Source organism: Molossus molossus, unplaced genomic scaffold, assembly GCF_014108415.1.
Source record: "Molossus molossus isolate mMolMol1 unplaced genomic scaffold, mMolMol1.p scaffold_m16_p_5, whole genome shotgun sequence".
Lineage (NCBI taxonomy): Eukaryota > Metazoa > Chordata > Mammalia > Chiroptera > Molossidae > Molossus > Molossus molossus.
The window spans coordinates 39,123,042-39,141,692 of NW_023425388.1; the positions used below are offsets into that span (position 1 = coordinate 39,123,042).

General features: G+C 42.0%; 1 long non-coding RNA gene across 2 annotated transcripts in view; it reads left to right on the top strand.

Moving 5' to 3' along the window:
• Nucleotides 1–18,651, top strand: part of LOC118617387 — a 43,118-nt gene that overhangs the window by 23,925 nt on the left and 542 nt on the right. The window contains exons 1-4 of one of the 2 annotated variants that reach the window (XR_004956823.1): nucleotides 7,187–7,294; nucleotides 14,048–14,235; nucleotides 14,854–14,935; nucleotides 18,232–18,589. This is a non-coding gene — a long non-coding RNA (uncharacterized LOC118617387). Of the gene's footprint in view, nucleotides 1–7,186; nucleotides 7,295–14,047; nucleotides 14,236–14,853; nucleotides 14,936–18,231; nucleotides 18,590–18,651 lie in introns of those variants that run through there. The other variant, XR_004956822.1, reaches the window with a different exon arrangement.

The following is an 18,651-nucleotide window of genomic DNA, read 5'->3' on the forward strand; positions in this document are numbered from 1 at the left end:
TTTCTGTAAAGGGTCAGATAGTAAATATATTAGATCTCGCAAGCCTTAGGATTTTGTTGCAACTACTCAATTCTGCCGTTGTGTGTGACAGCAGCTATGGGCAATATGTAAACACATGGGTATAGATATATTATAATAAAACTTTATATACAAAAACATGTGGTGGGCTGGGTTTGGCCCGCAGGCATAATTTGCCTGCCTGGACCACAAAAGAGTGGTCTGTCTTCCTAATTGTTAGGAAGTTCTGCCTTATGCCCAAATTTGCCTTCTTTTAAATTAGTCACAACCGTGTATCTCCTTTACTATGTATTACTTTGCTTAAAAATATTTGATTGATCAGCTACAACTTTGCCTTTTGTGTCTAAATTATCCATAACATAAATTCTTCAACCTGAATCATTTGTTCTTCAGACAATATGATTGATTGTTTCAGTCATTCATCCCTTTTCTTAGTCACTTATTGAGCATTTAAGTAGGTGCCAGGGATATAAAATTAAAAACAAAAAAGAAAAATCTTTGCCCACTAGGAGTTGGTCTTGTGGGAAATGATAACAACTAAATGAAAGGAAAAAACTCTGGTGAAGATATTCACTGGGTCTACAAGGGCACATAGGAGCAGCCTCTCCCCAGAGGGGTGGAGAGTGGGGGGATGGGGAGGCTTTCTCAAGGAGGCTGCACTTGAGCTGAGTTTTAAGGTCTTGGTCTGGTAGACATTAGCAGAGCATTCTGGGAATTACCCATGCAAAGGTCTGCAAGTGAGAGGCTACAGCTCTGTACGTCAGGAACCACAAGTAACTCACTATGACAGGAGTGCAGCGCACGTGAACGTGTGAGGGCCAGTGTGGAGGTGAAGGTGGAGGTGAGGCTGGGGATGTTGGGATGAACCTTGCTTTCCATCTTGAAGTCAAAGGGAGTCAATCAAGGTAAGGGTAATTCTGTTACTGTTGTTGAAATATTTCAGCACAGAATTTTCTGAATTGGTCCAAAAAGCTCCATTTTATAAGCAACACATCCAACCGTAAGCCCTCAGCCTTTGGTTTGAAAATACTGTAAGTCTGAATAACTATGACAGTAACTCATTCACATCCAGCAGATATGTGTGCAGCATTATTTGTTGGATTTTTAGTTTCGTTCTGGAATGTTGATCACAGATAGCTACTGTCCCTTTCTAAATATAACTTGCAGGGATTTGCCTAGAACTTATCAGAAGACTCTAAGCCAGGTGTGGGAAGCTTGCAGGGTTTCTGGTTCCACACCATGCCCATTGTGATGGGGTATATGCAACAGACACACAGGTGTGCTAACGTGTTCTCTGCCAGCCCTGGAGCCTCCCTACTACAGATTTTACTTTTGAATTCTGTAGAATGGTGCCTTAGGTTTTTTGCTTGGTTTTTTTTTGGTGGTATGTACCCCTAGCGGGAACCAAACCCGGGACTCTCTGGTCTGCAGGCCGACGCTCAACCGCTGAGCCAAACTGGCCAGGGCGCCTTAGGTTTTTTAACATGCTCCTTTTTCTTCTGAGGTTTGTTTTCCCTTTCCCTTTTCAGTGGTCCCACTAAATTTTCCCTGTGCCTCTAGTGCTCTGAATATTTTCCCAGCTCCCCTCTCTCCCATGGTCATTCCCTGACTTGCCTCCCGAGGTTTTCAACACATTCAAGGAATTGCATCATTATTGTTTTCCTTGTTTCTTTTCAACTAGACTTTAAAAGCAGAGACCAAGTTTTATGGAGTTTTGTGTTCCCACATGAAGCACATAACTTGACACACAATAGTAGCTTCTCAGCTAAAGTTTGCGAAGTGAATGAATGATTGAATGAATGAACCAAGGGTATTTACTGTATATTTTTAGCCAGAATCTTGACTATCCCTGGCTCATCCTTTGATTATTTGGGGATTACTACCAATACAGAGTGCAGGGAAGGGAGGGCCACAGATGTTTCTTGCGTATGGAGTCATGCTGTCTAATATCATAGCCACTACACACACCCATGGCTACTGGGCACTTGCAGTGTAGGTAGTTCAAACTGAGATGTGCTTTCTATGGAAATTACATACTGGAAGTCAAAGACTTTGTACAAAAGGAGTAAAATACCTTGTTAATACTTTATAAATATTGTTTATATTTTGGAATTATAATATCTTAGATTAGGTTAAATAAAATATATTATTAAAATGAATTTCTCCTGTTTCATTTTAATTTTTAATGTAGCTATAAGAAAATATTTAAATGATATATGTGATTCACTTTTGTGACTCAACATTATATATATATATTTTAATTTTTTTCTTTATTGATTTTTAGAGAGAGAGGAAGGGAAAGGTAAGGAGAAATAAAAACATCAATGAAAGAGAACATCGGTTGGCCACCTCCTGCATGCCCCCTACTGAGGATAGGGCCCACAACCTGGGCATGTGTTCTGACCAAGAATCGAACCGGCGACCTCTTGATGCATGGGTCAATGCTCAGCCAGTGAGCCACACCGGTCGGCTCAACATTATATTTTTATTAGACAGCATTGGTATAGCTACAAAGTGATCTGTCGATGGCTGCTTCTTGTGCTGGGCTTGGCGGTGCCCAGAAAAAGCTAAGTTGTGAACCAAGGCTGGCTGCTTCTAGTGCCAGGCCTGGGGCCACTTAACAAGAGGCATGGGGCTTTGCTCCCTGAGACCAGATGCTGCTTGTTTGAGAGATTTCTGGAAACTCTGAAGCTGGATCCAAGAGAGGTCAATCCTATGGTAAAGCCATTGGAAACAGCTTGGGTAGGCCTGAAAGTTGGGTCGGCGGAGCCTCAGGGAATCACCAGGGCCTGGCCAACGGTGTGAGTCAGGTTGCTGGAGTCCCAGATATGGTGGCTGCCTGCTGCCCGGGGAAGGGCTCACCAAAGGAACAATGGCCTCCACCATCATGTCTGTCCAGAGAAAGCCACCTGTCCAGCCTTTGTCCCGAGGCCAAACAGCTTAGTTTTTCCCTGTATGTCTCCGGCACCCCTCAAGCAACCTCCCCTCTGAACTTAGAGGGTGCGAGTCTGAGTAAGTCTGTGCATGGGCCCTTTAAGAGGAGCTGCCTGGGGCTCCCGCAACCTCAGCCTCCTTCAGTCTCAGTTCCCGCTGGTTTTTCCAGCCAGAAGTGATGGGGACTTCTCTTCCTGGCACTGGAACCCTGAACTTGGAGGCTGGTGTGGGACAGGGACCCCTCACTCCTCGGGGAGGACCTTCCCAGCCAAGGTGTCCCCCTGATTTTTATCCACCACACGTGGGTGTGGGACCAGCCCGTCCGCCTCCGCCCCTCCTACCAGTCTCGGTGTGGCTCCTTTAATTCCGTAGTTATAGGACTTGCATTCAGATCGATTTCAGGCGGTTCTGAATGATGGTTGTTCTGTGGTTTAGTTGTAATTGTGTTGTGATTGTGGGAGGAGGCGATGCTGCATTTACCTACGCTGCCATGTTGACCAGAGTCTGGCCTGATATGTTGACTGACCGCCTTGAAAATTTCTTATGCCCTGGCACAAACATGTACTCTATTTTTTTATTTTTTATTTATTTTTCTTTATTGATTTAGAGAGAGAGAAAGAGAGAGAGAAACATCGATGAGTGAGAACATTGATTGGCCACCTCCTGCATGCCCCTCACTGGGAATGGAGCCTGCAACCCGGGCATGTGCCCTGACGGGGAATCGAACTGGGACCTCTCAGTCCATGGGATGACACTCAATCCACTGAGCCACACTGGCCAGGCTGGTTTGATTATTTTCTAAGACCAGGGAGACAATGATGTTAAAGTGCACAGTTCCTAAGTTAGTTACTGTCATTGTGGTTGTTAGTAATTAAAGTTCTGAGCTGGCAGGCGATCACATCCGCACACAAGGCCAATGGAGGGCAACATGGCTTTCTTGCATACGCCCGGGTGCAGGCGGGCTGAGCTGAGAAGGGCCCAGCCTCGAGCCTTTTTTGCTCTCTGGCTTATATAGGCACAACCTACAGAAACTACAAAAAAACTACATTCTCCTGGCGCTGCTTTTTGGTGCCAGGGCTGATAGGAACTGCTACAGAGGCGAGGGAGGAACCTGTTGCAGGGGACAAGATGAGCTTGTTACAGAGATCAGGGCAATTAATCTCTTTCTTTTTGATGGTCCCTCCAAGTTTTCCAAGGCCACCATTAACCCCCTATCTTTATGGTTTCTCTGGGTTTCAGTCCCAGGGTTTTTTTTAGAAAACTGCTCGGGTGTTTATGTGCAGGACTAACTGGTCAGTATGAAGTTTAATTTTGTTAAAACTTTACTAACCCTTTTAGTAACAAAATTGTATCTTTGTTCATATAAATAGAGAGAAACAGAAGGAAGTTCCACATTATTTGTATTAGAATTTGCCTGTTTTTTGTGGTTTGGAGAAGGCGAAGGGGAGGCAATGGACAGTGGATTGCCTTTACTTAGTTATATTTTGCTTAGGTCAGAACTAAAATAACATTTTTTCGACACATCTTCTTTATGCTTTTGCTCTGTTCCCTATCAATGATGTCCTTTGTGCTGTCTTCATTTGGAAATGTCCTACTCATCCCTCAAAATCCAGCTCAAGTAATATCTCTGTTAAACCTATGGGGTTGAGTCTTCTGATGTAGAATTGCGTTTATACCTAAATCCCACCACTTAACAAACAAATAGTGCTGGTAATTTACCTGTTTATGTTTCTCTTTTCACTAGACCATCTGCTCTTTAAGGACAGGACTATCTCCTTATCATTTTTGTATATCTCATAGCTGTTACCCTCTCATACTGCCTACTGCACAGTAGATATTGAGTTAATGTTTGTGGAATAAATGAATGAATGGACGAATGAATGAATGAATGAATGAGTTAATCTATTGTCTGAGAAGAGCAGTGATTGGTAAAAGGAGTGGTTGACAATGCTTCTTTTTTCAAATACTGCTTCCCCAAATTACATGCAAATGAAGACAGAGTGCACATATCATTTACATTTGTATAATGACCACAATTAGAATAACAAACAACAAGAAGCTGTTTATGTACCCAACTGGAGTTCCTGAGGCTGCCATATCCGTCATAAAACACTGTGTGGAGATACTTTAATGAGCTCCTAGAGTTGGAATAATGTACCCCAAGCTTTGCAGCCTCCGAGGGGAAACTCCTCATAGGTCCCAAATGTCACCTGTGTATAAAGCCATCCAAGGGCAGTTGGAGTATAAGTGATGGAGATAAAAGTGTAATTCTATAGCCAGGTCAGCCATGGGTATGCTACCAGTTTCTGATACTTGATGTATTTTCTGTGCTGTAAAAGGCTAAACAATCGAACTGGACCAAGAGTGAAAAAATAACACCGAGAAGAAAAAGTTTTTTCCTTTTTAATTTAGAATTTACTGGATTTTTATGTCATCCTAGCATTTTCCCAACTGTAAGATTTGAATAATACCTGAAAAAATGTAGCGTAGTTCACGTCTTCTTTTTTATTTTTCTTGCATTGGTGCAGCTGTAGTTTTCCAGTTGGTTGCATGTGTAGCACCATAATACAGGCAGGTGCACACGGCACAGCCCTGCTGTAGGCCATAATGGTTAATAGCCAGGCTGCAGCCCAGGGACACTGGATCTAAGACTTTTGCATTGTTTCTTTGCATATGCGCTCTGATATCTTCAAACTGCATTTCACGAACAGTGCATTTCTAGAAAAATGGAGAATTTGGGTTGTTGTAAAGGTTCTTATCAATTTTAGACAAATCCTTTTACTACAAAGGAAAACAGATTGAGCTGAAAAAAGTCCCTGTGAAGGAATAAGGGACCTTTTGTTGTAGTAGGGAGGGTGCTGTAGAGAAGGGAGGTGTTGAAATTTTCCCAAGGTTTATTGACGCATAATCTACACATGACCTGGAAGCATTAAAAGAAGAATGTCACTTTAAGACAGTTCAGGAAGAGCCCTGCTTCCTGCCATTGCTCATGGTTACAGGCTGGGACCAGGTGTCAGAATTTAATACCCGAGCTAGTTCATGAAAAGCACTAGCAGGCTGTTGCTTTATTTTAGGTGTTTTAATAATCTGGAAGGTAATTGTCCAGGTCATCTCCCCCTTCCAGGTTAATGAGCTGGCTAGCAGGCCACACCAGAAAATGACGGCTCAATCAAATGATGACAAACAAGGAAACAAAACAAGAAAAAAGAAAAAAAAAAAGAAAGAATGAAAGAAAAGAGAAAGGAGGAAAAAAACCAAATGGAAAAATCTGAAGTTACATAGGTTTTACTGTGTTCTGTCCTGTTGTCGCTCGTGATGGATGGCACAAAAAACCAGAAAAGGCACAACGCGGGCTCCTCTCAGGACACTGATTGTCATCAAAACAGGAAATGGCTTACAAATGTAAGCCATTCTCCTTGCAGTTTAAAGATTATAAATCCCTTATTCATCTGTTATGATCCGGGGCCTACTTGTGAATTTTATAGTTCTTTTTACGCTCAGAATTTTAAAACTGTGATGTAAAGGGGCTACAGCTGTTCATTTTCCGATTTGGATGTTTAATCCCCGCTCGAAGCGTTGCACCCTGGTCTCCCCTCCCTCTGCCCATCTGCAGCCTGAGCCCACTGCCAACGCCTCGCACAGGAGAAACTCACATGGCCTCTTCCCCCCAAGTGATTAAACATAGCACCAGCTACTCCAAGGGGCTCCGGAAACATTTAGGAGCACTTGCCAAGGGGGTTTCTTGGAAAATGGAACCATCTCATAACCATTATGCAATTTTTAAATGGTAGCGGGAGATGCAGTAGCTTTGGACCTGGGAGACTTGGGTTTTTATCTTCAATGTGCTTCATTGCAGGAGTATGACCTTCCATCTCTGAGCCTCCTTCCGTTCATCCAGAGAATAATTGCACCGCCTACCACTCCAGGCTGCGTTGAAGATCAAAGGAGCGAATGCTTTGGGAACGAGGACCAGCTTTTCCAATGTAAAGTGTCAGCATTGATAGATCCTAGCTGAGGGGGGAAAGCCAAAAGGGAGATGATAGTAATAGTGATTTGTGGCTTTGTAGATTTCTTAAGTACAAGGAAGCACTGAGTTAGATTTTTCCTGTTTATAAAAGATTTAACCAGTCCTTTGGGAGGGTCAGTTCTTTCAGTGCACGTGGGAGACAGCGGGTGAAAGAAAACTGATTTCCTTAGCTGTGTCCCAGGGAACAGTGAAAGTGATGCACTTCCAGAGGTTTTCGGCTTCTACCCGGCTTCTACCTTGGAGTTGTTTGTTGAGTATTTGTTCTCACATACATTTTTCTTCTTTTTTAAATGAAATTTCTCAGAGAAGATCAAGGTAAATATTCACATCCCCCAATTAGTTCCACATATAATGTATGTAGTTTTATGCATATTATCTCAATTTGAAATGCTTTCTATTCATCACTGTGGTCATATTTTGAAGATGACATCAAAGCTTGGTTGTTGACACAAATGTTCCAAATGTATTATTTTCCTATTCTTTGAGGAGCTCACTTGTGTCTGGAGTGACCATTCTTTGAACTTGACTATATTTTTGCCTGCTGTAACATTGCCTCCTGCCCTGTACCTTGTGGCAAGTAATTGCTGATTTCTGTGGTGTGGTGACATGGCAATCCTGGTTCTAGTCCCACCCTGAGCCTTCACTTGCAGTCCTGCGTAACCCAGGTGGTCTTTCTGGGCATGAAGAGTTCATTTCCCATGGTCACTGCTGGCCAAGACCCAGCATTATGAACTGTGGGCACCTTGGAGTTGGATGTCCTGAAGCTTCCTCATTTGGGAAGCTTCCTCATTGTGGTTACTTTGGTTTTGAATATTCTAATTTTATTCATTTCAGTGTTTCTTTCATTTCTAATTTCTATGGAGGCAAAGATAGTTTTAAGCCTGCCTTTATCAGGTGGTCTCATGATTTTAAAGAATCTCCACACATTAAAATTCCATTTGTATGTAATATCATTTTAATAGAAATGCTCATTTTATAGAGAGAAAATGACTGATAAAAATTTGAATGGTTCTTAGGAGCCTCTTATGCCCCTTTTATTGCCTTTTGATGAGGCTTAATTCATTAATAAAGGAGGATGAGTTGGAACTGTGGCATGTTTTGTCTCCTATTATTATTCAACAAGAGGGAATATTTTTTCAATGAAAATTTTGGATCCAATTTCTAATTTTCCTTCTCTGAAAAATACATTTAAAAAATGGAATGACCATGGGCTCAATTCAAAATTGAAAATTTATAACTACTCTTTCAATTCATTTACTCTCACGACAGTTCCCGGGAGGTAAGATCTATTATTATTATTCCTATTTTGCAGATGGGGTGAGTGACATTCGGAGAAACAATGTGGGTTGACTTTGATCACAACCCAGCAACTTCATCTCTGGGAACTCGACTAAAAATCAGTTGTGCTAAATTTTAAACTCAATCGCTAAACGTCTTCCATTTTGCTATTCTATTTTTCTTCTTTTCCATAAATATTTTCAGAAAATTCAATATACCCTAGACACTTGAAAGGAGATTTGGGGATTAAAAAAATGTCCCTTTCCTCGAAATGTTCACAATGTAAAGGAGAAGACCAATGTGTATACAATACATTCTTACACGATACGATTAGAGTTATGCTAGTGGTATGAACAGAGCATTGTGTGATAAAGGCTGCTGGGATTGGAGAAGGAGAAGTGAATGGATGAAAGTTTTAAAGAATAAGTGACTTTTATTTTTCTTTCTCTCAATCCCTCCGCCCCGCAGCCCTGCCCCCTGGCGGCTGGCAGCCTGCTCTCCGTCTTTGACTGTCCCTGTTTTGAGCGGAGGCTCTGCAGGCCGAGTAGAGAAGAAGGAGAAGGGTGTAGAGAAGAGTGAGAGCAGGTTAAGGAAGGTGGGGGTGGTCAGGGTGCGGTGTCATGCCAAGTATCACTGAAAAGCGGGGTGGTCTGGGGTAGGGCTACTCAAGAGATGGGCAGGAAATTCGGCAGGACTGGGCCTTGGAGTCTCAGTGCATCCCGAGTGGTCTGGCCTGTTCTGCAGAAAGGGGGAGCTGCTGGTGTTGTGAAGCTGTGTAGTGACCGGCAGTTGTGGTTCCGAAAGATTGCTCTGGTCACAATGTGGCTGACGGATTCGAGGGAGGAGAAAATGGGACAATGAGTCCCATCAGGAATAATTACCACTCATGGAAGATGATGTGACACCTGAGCTAAGGCAGTGACCCTGGGAATCGAGAGTGGGGTGGACAAATTTCAGATTTTGACACACACACACACACACACACACACACACTAGTTATAAAGTATAAAGGTGAAGGCAAGTTTCTATTTTACAAAGATCTAGAATTCTGGCAAAACATTAACATATTTAATTTAAAATTGTGATTATTTGAAACAGAGCTCATTAAATACCTCCAATAATTGGGTTTTCCTTGCTAAACGTTTATGAGGACTGCAAATGGCAAGAAAAGATGACAGTGATTTTCTTTTCAAAGAAGCCACTCTGACTTTTTGTTCCCATCAGTTCAGTTTCTTACAACTTCCGTGTCACATGACTGCCTCCTCTTCCTTCTGAATGGCCTTCTGGTCCTCCTGCAACACACGCACCTGCCAGGGGCCCTCCTTCCTGCGCCACGCAGGGGTCTGCTGTTCTCCACTGCGCAGCCTGTCCTCAGCCCTGCCCCTCGGCGATCACGCTGCCTTTTCAGGGCAGGGCTTGTCTTTTACTCTGTTCTCTCTCAGGGAGGGCACCGAGATTCTCTTGTCTCTGCTTTGTGTCACACACTGTCTAGACAGTCAACACACACGATCAACTTAAGGCTCTCATTACTCATTTGAAGACTATTATTATTGTTTCACAGATTAGGGGACTGAGACCCAGATTACATAATGAAAATGCCAATGCTTTTTATATTATTTCACATTCCTGTCCTGCTGTCTTGTTTACATCCTCGCACGTAGATGGGTGCTCTCAGTAGACGTTTAATGAGCAACATATGGAGGTGGGTCTTCTCCGCAGCAGGTAGCTCTCCGTCATGCTTGCTGGTGGCTGGGGAGTCCCTTGTCCCCGGAGTACAGGAGCAGCACTGTGTTTCAGCTTTATTCTGAGTTAAATGCAGTACTGTGGATTAGTATAGGACTTCCACTTACGTTTTCATGAGATAACGTGACCCAAGGGACTCAGTGGTTATACATGTAGGCAGGATGTCCTTGCTGTCTCCTGGGGTGAGTGTACATGTCTCACATTTACAGTGAGATGGCAAATCTCAGTGCTCCCTGGGTGTCTGTTTTCCTGTGCGCAGGACGTGTCATCTTTTCCAGATTCCTTTTCTCCAAGATTCCCAGGAGCCCCTGTTGTGCGAGGTGGGTCTCTTTGTGGTCACCATCTGTTATGAGGCAAATTCTGCAGCTCTAGGGGTTAGAAAAGCTTTACTAGGAGACCTACAGCAAAGTTCAGCAAGGTGTGGTGGACAGGATGTCCCCAGAAAGGTGTGCTGAGCGCAGGACTTGGTGCTGGACACAGTGGGAGGTGTTCCGGGAGCAGCGCCTGCCTCCTGCATGATCACTCACTTTACAGGGCCGGCAGGAGAGCAGACTCACCACGGGGTCCCACCCGCCTCGGGGGCTAGAGCAGCCAGCTGACTGGAGAGCCAACTGCCGGCCTCTGGGGACTGGGGGACTTTGGGGTCCTTGGTAGCTTATGGCCACGGTAGGAGGCCAAGCTCCTGTGAGCCCCGCCGGCCAGGAGGAAGGGAGAGCTCCCAGCACCAGCTGACTTTTTCCCAGGCCAGTGCTGGGCAACAGAAATACGGCGCAAGCCACATGAACAGTTGTGAGTGTTTTAGTAACTACAGTAAAATAGTAACAAGAAACGGGTGAAATGAATTTTTAATAATATATTTTCTTTGAATGACTATGTCTGAAATATTATCATTTCAACACGTAATCCATTTAAGAGTTTTTATTGAACTATTTCACATTTTTTTTAAGTACTGTCTTTAAAATCAGGTGTCTATCTTATACTTAGACAATCTCTCAATTCGAGCACTAAGTTTTCTTTGGAAATAATTGATCTATACTTAAATTTTATAAAATTTACAGTTAAAAAGTAGACTTTGATATCCGAGTTTTCCAAATATATTTCAGTTTTCCAGCGACTGAATTGAATATCAGTTTTAAAATTTAATTTTCAAAAGTTAAGTTAAAAAATTTAAAGTTTAAATTAAATTTAGGTCTTTGGTTGCACTTAGGCGTATTTCAGGGGCTCGATAGTCCTATGTGACTAGTGGTTACTGTATTGGACTCAGAGTGAATTCCTGGGGTCAGTTTTGAGCAATCCCAAGAATGTATAATGCTAATGTTACCTGAGACCCACAAGGTCTTAAAAATAGTAATACAAGGATAAAACAGAGAGGCAGAATATCAAGTCCCAACTTTGGATTTGAACTCCAGCTTTGCTACTTTCTAGTTATGTGGAAGTTACTTTACCCCCTGGGTCTCATCTGTGAAAGGAGGTATATTTCCCCTCTCAGCTTTGTAGTGAGTACCAAATAGCACAATGCCTAGCTATAGTGAGTTGTCAATAAAGGTGAGGTGTTATTGCTACAGAGTTTACAAATCATTTTATATTTCATTATCTTATTTTCTCCTTACTGGAATCTCATTAGGCAGGGGAAGAAGTATTATCTCATTTTACAAAAAAGCTAGGACTTAAACTCAGGTCTTCAAAATCCAAGCCCACTTTGCTTTCCATATTATGCTTACCGTCATCATCAGCTAACTTGACTTGAGCAGTACCTGTGGGAGGTATTGTTCTGAGGGTTTTACATTTAATAGCTGTACTACACCAATTTTCCCCCTCTGATTTAAGGAAGCAGGGCCTGACACAGCTACTCATGACTGCAAGCTTGTCATGCAAGGCTCAGACAAAAGGCTGACTTGCAATAGGTGACAGGGATTCAGTATTGCCCTGGCTGGTTTGGCTCAGTGGTTGGAGTGTCAGCCTGCGGACCAGAGAGTCCTGGGTTCAGTTCCTGCTAGGGGCACGTACCAAAAAAACAACAACAAAAAAAACACGTAGAGGGATTCAGCCTTCCCATTTCTCACTAAATATTTTCCTTTCTACTTGCCAAACATTTATTTAGAAAGAAAGTTAAGCCCTGGCCGGTTTGGCTCAGCGGTTAGAGCGTTGGCCTGCGGTCTGGAGAGACCCGGGTTCGGTTCCCGCTAAGGGCACGTACTTTGGTTGCAGTTTGTCCCCGGCCCTGGTTGGTCGTGCGGGTGGCAGCCACTCGATGTGTACCTTCACGTCGATGTTTCTCTCTCTCTCTCCCTCCCACTCTATCTGTACAAAAAAAAAAAAAAAAAAAAGGGAAAAATACCCTCGGTTGAGGATAAAAAAAAAAAAGAAAGTTAAAGTTTTTATTATTAATGCATATTAGTTCCACACATTGCCTTGGATTGACAGAAAATCACAACCAAAAAGCATATCCAAAACTTAGTTTTCAAGTTCCTGTACCATTCATTAAAGAAGTTTTGTGGAGAGTGATTTTGTGTTCTAACTATCATACAGACCAAGTGCTTCTGGCTTATTTTCATTAAGGCACAAGCAGAATATATTTACATTGATAACTTCTGGGATGCCCTTTGGGTCTGTTTTCTGATTTTTCCTGTCTCTGATGGCTTGTCAAAAACAGGAGCCTGCCCCCAGGTGTCATTACATTCTATCTTGACAATCTGCTACTTGTCAAGACTGTACAATAGTCCTTTGTATCCCTGTCCCAGGAGCCCAGGGAGCTGCTGAGTACATCAGACAACTTGTGAAATATCTGATTGAACTTGGACTCCATCACACTTCCTCAGTGAATCAAACCCCTGTAAATCAAAGCTGTGCTCTGCCAGTGGTCTCTCAACTTTCAATACGTTTGATTTAAGGGACTTTGGTCTGTGATCATCTCATATTTTATGAGATGATATCCTGCGTGTACAGGGAAGGAATGAAACAAAACAATCAGAGGAGAAAGGAGGAACAAAAGCAAGGGAGATAGAAACAACACATATATGGTGTATCATGTTGATAAAGGCAAGAAAAACGTCATAATTGGTGTTCTGTGTAATAGTTGCGTAAGTGACCTTTGGACTGCATGTCCCCAGGGATGTTTGGTGGAGGTGGTCATAAAAATTTTATGCCACAAATAATTCAAATAATTCTGTAAGTAAATATTTCTACTGGCCTCTGTTTATGCCACATAAATGATCTGTGATGCAAATATATATATGTAAATAGGCAAAGAAAAGCTCATATGAATGGGTATTTCTCTATAGTGTGATACTAAATAAGAATATTTTTAAGTTTTTTTTTTTCTAATTATCAAGGAACATATCCTTATGGCATAATATTAAGGAAAATATAATAAAATCACCCATAACTGTCTCCACTAAAGATAACCCATTCTTAATATCTTATTGTATTCCCTTCTAGTCTTTTATTTGCATATATTTTATAACCTAGTTATAATTGTGCTGCATATCATTTTATATCTTTGTTCTTTTAACATCATAAAATTTTTATATGTTATTAGGTTAAGCATTGGTTCCATTGTCAGAAATCATTCAGTCTACCTATGTTGGGAAATTTTAGTTGAGTTCGTTTTATCTTTCTATTTAAAATAACCCTCTGCTGCCCGGCCAGTGTGACTCAGTGGTTTAGCATCGACCCATGCACCAAGAGGTCACCGGTTCGATTCCCAGTCAGGGCACATGCCCAGGTTGTGGGTCAAATCCTCAGTGAGGGGCATGCAGGAGGTGGCCAATCAATATTCTTTCTCATCGATGTTTTCATTCTCTCTCTCTCTCCCTTCCTCTCTCTCTAAAATCAATAAAGAAAAAAATAAAATAAAATAACCCGGTGCTGAATACCTTTTAACTTTTCTATTTTAGTATGCATTTGGTTATTTCTTTAGCATAGTTTCCCCATAGTGAAATGATTGGGACAAAATGTATAAACACCATTAGGGCTTTCAATGCACACTGACAGATTTCATTCTAAACGGGTTTATTTATTTATCTTTCTAATTTTCTATTCAATCAGATGCATAGAGAAGTGCCTGGAAAGACAGACTTCTTACACAAACATGCCGGCATGTAAATACCAGCGTACACGTGGTTCTCTTCAGAGGAGTCACCTTGGGATCTGTGTTAATTTTGATGCAGTTGCCTTTGTTTGTGCCATCACTTCAGAGAAACACATGATCCTGGACACAGAATAGCATCGATTCAGTTGAGCATTTACTCTATTCACCCACCGATTTGAGTTCTGAGTCATTTCTGGCCATTTTTAATAATTACATCATCTGATCTCAAAGAATAAAGATCTGCCACCTTTGCAGAAATACAAAAGTATGAGTTTGCAGCTCTGAGGCCATATCTTGCTTCTGCTACTTGCTGTTCCTTCTTCAAGGACCCTGCCCTGCTGACTGCTACTGTGACCATCAAAGCGATGCCATAGAAAGCCAGCTTGAGGAGGAGGAAGAGGAAAGGGGGAGGGGGAGGGGGAGAGAAGGGGGAAGGGGAGGAGGAGAAGGGGCCAGCGTGGTGTGTGCCATCTATAGCCACTTCCCCCAGCAGTTTCTAAGTTGTTGTCGTTAGTTGGCTAATTTGATGGAGAGAACAAATTTAGACCTGGATTAGCATAGTACTCATGATAAGGTAATTTAATTAAAAGAAACAATTTGGTTTTTCTGTGGAGTGTGTTATAATGGATTTGATGAGAGAGCGTGCGAGAGAGCGCGCCCTACAAGGGACAGAGAGAAAGCAATGAGGCAAAATGTATAATCAGGGAAATCGATGTGAAGGGTATATCTGTTATATTGTGGTATTGTTGCCACTTTTCCGTAGGTTGGAAAAGTTTGGAACTGAAGAGCTGAGAAAAACAAACATCTGTTGGGGAGGAAAAAATATTTTTCTTCTACCCTTATAGGTATGTGTCTGAGATACCCCTGTAATAATAAGAAGAGATTAACAGGAGAAAAACAAATTCAATTATCTATGTACTTATGGGAGTCCCACAAAGATATGAGACTCAAAGAAGTGACCAGAACAGCCCAGCTGGTGTGGCTCAGTGGATGAGCATTGACTCATGCTCCAAGAGGTTGCCAGTTTGATTCTTGGTCTGGGCACATGCCCAGGTTGTGGGCCCAATCCCCAGTGGGGGGCATGCAGGAGGCAACCAATCGATGTTCTCTGTTTTTTAAAAAATTATTTTTATTAATTTGTTTTTGTTATAGATGTTTCTTCTTTTTCCCCCATTGACACCTTCCTCCCCATCCCCCCCACCCTATCCCCAGCTTTGTTGTCTATGTCCATGGTTATGCATACGTGCATATAAGTTCTGTTGTTTATCTCTTCTCCCCCAACACCCCCTCTTCTGAGGTTTGTCAGTCTGTAGCTTACCTCTATGTCTCTGGGTCAATTTTGTTCATCAGTTTGTTTAGTTCACTATATTCCACAAATAAGTGAGATCATGTGATATTTGTCTTTCTCTACTTGGCTTGTTTTACTTAGCATAATGCTCTCCAGGTCCCTCCAAGCAATCTCAGAGGATAAGAGATCTTTCTTTCTTACAGCTGTATAGTGTTTTGTTGTGTATATGTACCACAGCTTTTTTATCCACTCATCTACTGATGGACACTTGGGCTGTTTCCAGATCTTAGCTATTGTAAATAGTGCTGCTATGAACATGGGGGTACATATATTCTTTCTGATTGGTGTTTCAGGCTTCTTAAGGTATATTCCTAGGAGTGGGGTCACTGGGTCAAATGACAGTTCAATTTTTAACTTTTGGAGATAACACCGTAGTGTTTTCCATAGTGGCTGCACCAGTCTGCATTCCCACCAGCAGTGCACTAGAGTCCCCTTTTCTCCACACTCTCGCCAACACTTGTGGTTTAATGATTTGTTGATGGCGGCCATTCCAACAGGTGTGAAGTGATACCTCATTGTTGTTTTAATTTGCATCTCTCCAATGATTAGGGATGTTGAGCATTTCTTCAAATGTCTCTTGGCCATTTGTATGTCCTGTTTGGTGCGGTGTCTATTTAGGTCCTCTGCCCATTTTTGTTGTTGTTGTTGTTCTGATAGAGTGGGAGGGAGAGAGAGAGAGAAAGAGAAACATCGATGTGAAAGGGACATATCAAGAGGCTGCCACCCGCATGACCAACTAGGGCTGGGGACAAACTGCAACCAGGGTACGTGCCCTCAGCGGGAACCAAACCCAGGTCTCTCTGGACCGCAGCCTGACGCTCCAACCGCTGAGCCAAACTGGCCAGGGCCTCTGCCCATTTTTAAATTGGGTTCTTTGTCTTCCTTTTGTTGAGTTATATGAGTACTCTATATATTTTGGAAATTAAGCCCTTATCTGATGCATCTTTGGCAATTATGCTCTCCCACGCAGTGGGTTCCCTTACCATTTTGATGATTGTTTCTTTTGCTGTGCAGAAGCTTTTTAGTTTGATGTAGCAATCGATGTTCTCTCATTGATGTCTCTATCTCTGTCCCTTTCCCTTTCTCTCTCTCTAAAATAAATAAAGAAAAATTATTAAAGCAAACAAACCAACCAACAAACAAATGACCAGAACAGGAAGCTATTATACCTTTTAGACAGAGAAACAATAAATTTGTGCAGAATTGACAAAGACAGAGGGGCTTGGGGTAAGAGTAGTAAATTGTGAAGAATTAAGAAGGTTTGTTTATACAACCTTCTTAGCCCTAGAGTGTATCTCCCATGTGGGAGATTTATTTCCTGTTTTAAGAAGAATGAAGAAAGGTCAGAGTGTCCTTCTTGCCTAGGCTGTTTCTCAGGTAACTTTAATTCAAAATAATTAATATGCCAAAGTGGCATACTTTAGGGTGATATATTCGGAACCCCTACACATGCAAACAAACAAACACCAAGATGCCCTGAAGAATGAGCAGAGAATGGCAGAATGGTCCAGTGCCTGGCGTTAAAGCAGACACGACCAGAACACACGAGTTTCACGTGGTCCTGGCGGCCTCCTTTGGGATTCCTTCTTTGGGGGCGGGGCTTCTGAACTTGAACTGTTTCTTACAGAAGAATGCCCAGCGGCGGTCCCTCAATAGACATTTTATAGACAGAATTTATCTCCCTAATGTAGACCAGTTGGGGAGAATCTGTTTAGCTGTTTGGAAAGACAAGTTGGCCCTGGCATTAGAGATCAGCAGAGGTCTGTGCCCCATCCCGATGCATCTGCCAACCGTGGAAGGACTCGGGAGGTAGTGGAAGACCGGGGACACTGCGATTACAGAAGCATTAGGACATGGGCTAGCTGCACAACGAATAATGTTTCAATCGATCTGATCATTAAGTATATGTCACTTCTCCTTTTCAGCCAATATACCTTTCTTTTTTAAAAAAATTTATTTTATTTTTCAGAGAGAGAGGAAGGGAGAGGGAGAGAGAGAGAGAGGGAGAGAAACATCGATGAGAGAACATCAATTGGCCGCTTCCTGCATGCCCCCCACTGGGGATCAGACCCACAACCTGGGCATGTGCCCTGACTGGGAATCGAACTGGTGACCTCTTGTTGCATGGGTCAATGCTCAACCACTGAGCCACACCAGCCAGGCCAGCCAGTATGCCTTTTTTTTTTTTTAATTTTGTTTTGCATCATGTTTTAAAAAGATTGTAGAATAAAATACCACATATCTTCAAGAAAATAACAGAAAAAAAGCTGGTATCCTATTATTAACAAACTTTAATTTTGTGTGTGCATAAACCTTTGCAGAAATGATATTTGGAGATATTCATCTGGACCAAAACCTAAAGTGAATGAATCATCAGTCTCTAAGGTTAATTTTAAGCTGACTGAAAAATATTTTCCAATATGGTAAAGAAGCAATTCTCAAACTTTAATGTGCATATAAATCACCCGGGGATCTCATTAAAAATACAGATTCTGATTCAGTAGATCTGGGGAGAGGCTTAAAATTCTGCGTTTCTTACCATTTCCCAAGTGATGCCCATGTTGCTTGTCCATGGGTCATATTTCAGATAAGCAGAGGACAGACCAAGTCTTGGCGTCAAGCAAGCTCTCAACCTTCTTTCCACAGTTGCAAAATGGGGACAATGCATACATGATGAAACTCTTGTGAAGCTGAAATAAAATAACCATTCTGAAAGTACTTTGTAAACTTTCCTTTCCCGAGTATTGATTTTTTTCCCTAATACCATATTGCTTTGTAAATCTTTCTTTGCAGACAACTTAAAAACAAACAGAGGACCAGGTGCGATAAATTTTGCGGCATTATTGCTTCTTAAGGAACTTGACACTAGTGTGGAAACCACGAGCAAAATTCATTCTTATGGACATTTCTGTTACACCTATCAAGATTCCTAAAGATTTGATACCTTTTGGAAGAACTATGAATGTTGATTATTTCTTTCTAAAAAATGTTGGAGAGTTTTGAATTCCCATTTTATATCTTTCTTCCCAAGACCAACAAGAACAGCCCTCCTTTCTCTACCCAAGCCCCGGCCAAAATCACCAATGGATATTTAGTATTGGATTTGGGGAAACTGATCAAAGAGTGAAGGCAAAATCTAAAAGTTGTAATTGTATCCTTTCCAAATATAATCTTTAGATACTTTGGAATGAGAGAAACTTAATTTTCAAAGAA